Source organism: Electrophorus electricus, chromosome 1, assembly GCF_041902795.1.
Source record: "Electrophorus electricus isolate QZ-2024a chromosome 1, ASM4190279v1, whole genome shotgun sequence".
NCBI lineage: Eukaryota > Metazoa > Chordata > Actinopteri > Gymnotiformes > Gymnotidae > Electrophorus > Electrophorus electricus.
In genome coordinates this window covers 35,108,359-35,114,358 of record NC_137497.1, presented here as the reverse complement: position 1 = coordinate 35,114,358, position 6,000 = coordinate 35,108,359, and the positions used below count along the sequence as shown (strand labels likewise).

General features: G+C 36.5%; 1 protein-coding gene across 4 annotated transcripts in view; it reads left to right on the top strand.

Annotated features, from left to right (window-relative positions):
- zfhx4 (zinc finger homeobox 4) overlaps positions 1–1,804 on the top strand; it is a 77,979-nt gene extending 76,175 nt beyond the window's left edge. For all 4 annotated transcript variants that reach the window (XM_081717135.1, XM_081717132.1, XM_081717133.1 and 1 more), the window contains one exon: positions 1–1,804. This exon is cut by the window's left edge and continues 2,547 nt beyond it. The gene's annotated coding sequence lies outside the window, so the exon portion shown is untranslated.
- The last annotated feature ends 4,196 nt before the right edge of the window (positions 1,805–6,000 follow it).

Here is a 6,000-nt window from a genome sequence, read left to right as displayed (position 1 = left end):
AGTACTGTATACTTGAAACTGTTAAAGTGCAAGTTGGACAAAATATTTTAAAAACGGTATGAACATTTGCTTCTTGTAAGCAAGAAAGCTGCTTTAAAAAATGGGGACAAAGCATTTGTTTTGTATAATGAAAAGTTTTCCCCGTACTTGTAGGAGTGAATACAGTGTTACCCCTATACACTGCCATTTAGTGCATAGGTTATGTTATTTCCATTGTACTTTGGGCACTTCTGTTCTGTCATACAACTGACCATCTTATTTTCTGTCATATTTTAGTCATATATGCATTACGAAGTATTATAACAACGTTTTGCTGCTACTGTGTAATGTTAATTTGCTTGCCATAAATTCTCAGCTTCCTACCATACTGAGTACTGAATCCTGAACTGAGTACTGAATCCTGAACTGCTTTGCTTTGCTCTTTTCCTTTTTCTTTTCCTTTATTTTTTTTTTTTTTTGGTTACTTATTGTTTCTTTTCCTTTTTCTGTGGAACTTAAAGAATGTGAAAGCTGTCAAGGGTGTTAAATTTTTACGAATCACTTTCTTGTTTGGTAAAGTAGGATAATGTGATTCATTCCAAAGTAACAGAAGGCTGTTTGTATGAAAGTAAAAGGCTTGTGAACAAAGAACGCTAAGCTGTTGTACATATTCGTAGTTGGCTGTGCATGGTAAAAATTTATTAATATGAAGAAATGCAAAAATGTATTGCTTTTGGTATTCCTATTCTGAGATGAACAAGTAGCATGTAATGCAACTGTTTGACAGGTTAAATCAAATCATGCTTAAAAATTGTTTCAAACGATGAAATCAAGTAACATTTCATTTTGTTTTTATTATTGTACAGGTGTTTTTTTGTTTTTTGTTTTTTTTTGTTAAAGTTAAAAGGCAAATGTCACGGTTTTTAATTCTCTTATGTGAACTTTTTAATGTTCTTATTTAGATTTTTAGTATTTTAACATTTATTTTAATCCTGAAGACACTTTTTGATTGTGTTTCATAAGAGACATCTTGGCCTCCAAAGGTGCAATCCTGCCTCTGTCCAAAACCATAAGCGACTGTCCTGATTCTAAAGGCTTTAGAACATGCTTTGGCCTTTTCCTGACTGTGGAACAGCATTACAAGACTGAGCTGTCGGCTAGCACCTTGCGCTAACGTGTTAGCCTGGACCAGAATGCTTCCCACACAAAGGACTGGTAAAGCAAATTAAAAAAAAAAAAAACTAACCAAGGATGGTCCAACAATATAACTGTACATAAACGTTGCAACTGCACAGCAGCCAAAAAGAAAAAAAAAAACAAAACAAAAACAAAAAAAAACAACAAGAAAACAAAAAACAAAAAAAACAACAACCTTTTTATGGATGGATAGCGTGAAGCATAAGTGGACACCTTCTAAAGGTCGAAATTAGGATTGTTCTTCTGGATATCAAAGGGATCATCAATCATATTCTTCACAATATGTACTCTCAACGCCTGGGTAACACAGGAAATGCACCCCGAGGTTTTAATAAAAAAGAAGCCCCTATGGCTAAAACTTTAAATAAACTAAACCAAAAATGTTATTGATGTTTTATATATAGAGAGTAGTCTCATTAGTTTTTGTTACTGTAATGTTTGAGGTTTCAGCTGTACCGTATTACGGTAATAACATGGTTTTGAAACTTTTTTTATTTTGTCACAGACCTGTTGTCATAGTTGAAATGACGTTTATTGTAGATGGTATTTGAACAACTTCTGGAAATAGTTCATCAAGTATGTTTGTTGCTCATTGTTGTGATACATTAAAAACTGTATCTGCAAACCATTTCTGGGTGTGGTATAAAACGCATACTTCTGTCTTTGTGGTATAATTATCTTGCTCTCATTTGCATAGAACTTACTCAATATCACTTTACACTAAACATCATGCCAACATCAGTACACAATAAGATGAGCTGTATAGCCAAAAGATGTTCAACATGGGAAGAATAGTAAAAACATTTCATCTGCAACTCTGAAATTTCCCTCTCGGCAGTCCACTACTCATTATGGGATGGAAAGTCATGCAGGAAACATTTTTTATTTTTCAGTGTATCCCTTTTGATGTGTTATTTAGTTGTAATCTGTCTTTATCTACATACCCTGGATTATCTTTAAAAGTGTCGACTAATCTCAAGTGTCTTTGTGCAGGTTTTTTGCTAAAATCCTCCTCTGCCAGTGGATTATTCAGAGAAGTGTCATAGATTTGTTAGCTACTGAACCAGCACCTGTCAAGGAGGGGAAAAACCTTTTTTTTTTCTTATCAATTGAAAAAGCCATGTCATCATAAAACAACCAATTGATCAATTAATGTTAATTAATATATTTGACTGTTTTAAAAATAGATATGTCCATTTTACAAGACATAAAAGTGTATTTTGTGCATAAATGAAAAAAGTTTTTGTTGTACTAAATATTTAAATTTGGACTTTTTGTGGAAATATACCAAGGTAAATATACCAAGTCCCATTTATTTTACTCAGAAGGTGTGTGTGTGTGTGTGTGTGTGTGTGTGTGTGTGTGTGTGTGTGTGTGTGTGTGTGTGTGTGTGTGTGTGTTTTCTTGCCTTTTTTCCATCGCCATTTTCCCACATAGCTCATTTTCAGAAATTGGGGCAGAGCAGGTTGCAGGCCATTTGGACATCATCCCTGTTATTCTTCCCCAAAGTATACATTTCCCCTGTTCAGTTTGAGAGTCTCCCATATTCTGTGACTGGATAGGACTTGACCTTTGTGGGAACAATAGTGAGCGGCATTTCAGCTCTGTGTTCTCCTGATGCTGTGAAAACTCCCCTCCTGCCTTTCCATAGTTGTTTGCTGACATTTTAGACCCAGGATCCCATCCCAGTAGCTCCGTATGTATCCTGTGCAGTGGGTCTTGTCTGATTGTTCTATTGTTCGGCCCCAAAGTGAGAAAAGACATCTGAATTTAATCCCCCGAGGAGCGGTAAAGGGGGCCTCCACAGACACTGACTGTTTGTCTGACCAGCATGGGATATTTGGACACCTGTACTTGTAAATGCTACTCAAAACAGATAGTTGTCACTAAAAATATGTTTTATCTGTAAGATGCAGATTCTGGCAGGTCATTTTTAGGTTTTGGGCCAGAATGATGGTTAACATTCCCTTTTTCTAGTGTGGTATTATTTCTTTTCAGATGTTTTTGATTTAAGGCTGTTGTCATTTCAGTAAAGAAGAAAGGGTCATACATTAAGACTTTCGAAGGTTTTCTTATGCTCTATTGTGGTCAACAGAAATGGAGATCATCAAAAAAGGTCTTGTGCATTGTTTTTTTCTTCGAATGAATCAATCAGCAAGGCATTTGTTCTTGTAGAAAAACGGATAATTAACCTGTACATATTGAACAGTCATCATAGTTTAATGATGGAGCTTATACAGTTAACAAAACTAATGTAATCCCCAGCCCATGTGTCTTGCTTGTTAATGCCTATTGACATATTGTTGATATTGTCTCTCAGCGTTCGTCAGGTCTACGGTAGTCAAGTAAATGAAGAGTGATTGCATTGGATTTTTTTTTTCCTCTTGCCATTGGAATCCCATGTGTGGAATACTAATTCTTGCATTTAGCTCCCTGAACCCAGGCCTTTCATTTAAACAGATCCAGTTCTAATTAAATTCTGCACGTGGGAATGTATCATTCCTGCCTAATCCCCAATTCACTGTCCCAAACATTGTATTATCCTGAGAAAATCCATTAGCTGAAGGCTATGTAAAAGTAGATTTCTTCTTCAAGGCCAGACCAGCAAGACCCTCCGTGCTAACAACCAAAAAAACAATACCACATGTCACTTAGAAATAATGACTACATTTGCAGCAAATATGAACTATTATTTTTTTAAACTGATTTCAGAAAGTGATATAAGAATGAACAATATAAGGATGAATATACAGAAAATAACATGCAATGTGTAGAAACAGATTACATTTGTTATATTCAAACAAATAAGGTGTACATAATGCGTGATGGGTATATTTTGGAAGCCTGTTCTATGGTATGATATGCAACATCTGGAGCACCTAATTTATATCCTAGGTACAGAAATGAGATCACCAACTCATTGGTGCCAGCAAATGTACTTTATGAATCATAGACCACAGATGAATTATTCGTTATCATACAAGTGCCAAAAAGTGGGAAAAAACACATCATTCCACCTAAAAGATGAGATTTAGGAATTGTTTTGCAGAAATACATTGACCTCATTTTAATCTCTCACCACCAATCATAAGAGCTATTCTGGATTCTAGAGTTTGATTCATAAACTTACCCTGTTCCAAACACCTGTGTTTCATTTACAATGGTGCACCTGAGCACAAAATAACTATTTGTTATTTATGACTGTGTCTCTTCAGAAACTGTTTTATTTATAGAATAATTGTGGATGCAGATTATCTGAGTAGATTGTAGACCCAAATATGCTGTTAAGTATCACATAACATAATATAAAAGTAATTGAAACTGTAATTATTTGTTGACATATTAAAACGAGGTGTCCTATGTGGTTAGTTAATAAATAATCAAATGAAATGCATTTTGTGTGCAAGAGCAAGATGTAAGTTTCTAGAATAAGGCAACATTTCATTGGCAAAATAAGAATGCCTTGATAGGTGAAAATGGAGAGAACAAATACAAGCACGACATTCTGTGAGGGACTAGGCGAATATTCCACAGCAGGCTACGATGTGAAGAGCTGGCGCACCTGTGGGGTTTAAACACGGACTAGGGCCGTGACTGACAGGAATTTGTGAGTGCGTGTGTGAGAGGAAGTGGCCGGTGTGTGAGAGGTCTATGTATCTGTTAATATTTTTCTTCTGGTTATAAAATGTATATGAATTTAGGTTGTATTAACATTCATAATTCTTGAATAAAAATGTTAAAATAACAATTCTCACTGACCTCAAACAATGAATTAAGGAATAAATCAGAAAGCATGAGGGGCAGTACATATATGAGTGTATCTCACTCACAATGCAATAATTTCTCATGTACCATACACACACACACACACACACACACACCCATGCATATGTGTGTATGTGTGATACAGGAGGAAGTATTGCATTGAGAGTGATACACTCATAATATTGCCAATATCCACCATAGGCTATGTAGTCAACAGAGCTGCGTATCTCAGGAATGAAAGCTGGGAGAAGATCAAAATAAGTCACAGTGCTACACCGCTGGAATAAATGCACAAGGAGGAGGATGCTTCTTCCCCACCGGGACTTCCCAGTCTGATTGTTCTGTTATGTTTTCCAATATGTTCGGAAAACCGCATACCCCAAATGGTTCGGGATGAAGGTTTTGGTGGAGGCTGTGCAGGTGTGTGCACTTTCTTTGTAGAAATATACTGAATCAGTCTTTTTTATTTAATGCTCTGTGTTAATGTATATGTAAAATGTAAAAAGATTTGCTTTTCTATTCCAGGTGAGGGTCTTAACATGCAGTTGTAGCATTCTCTGAAATAGCTTTGAATGGGAGTATGTGGGCTGTGTTCACTTCCTATAGGTGACAAAATACAGGTGGGTGGTGCACATTCCTTTTGTAGGCTGAAATAGCGGCCGACTTTGTCAGCGCATCTGCTACGGACATGTTTGAATTACACTGAGCATGCTCAAAGGGTCAGACGCACATCTGCGAGATGCTTCAATGAAGCTGTATTATTCCACCGTGCAGGAGCAATGCCAAACCTTTTTTTCCAAGAATATTGTGTACAAGCCTGTGCATGTCATGGTAATGCTGGTCGGACGGATGTAGAAGTGTCTGAAAGGAGACACGCGAGCAGTCAGCTCTCCTGCAGATGAAGAGCATATTGTTCCATGTGCGGGAACAAGTCATTTTCTGAAAATCGATTCACTTGCGTTCTGTAGTCAAGTCAAAAACTGCACAACAAAAAGCACATGACATTCACATCTCATGTTGACCATGCGAACCTAATTAAGCTCAAACCCACTACCATGG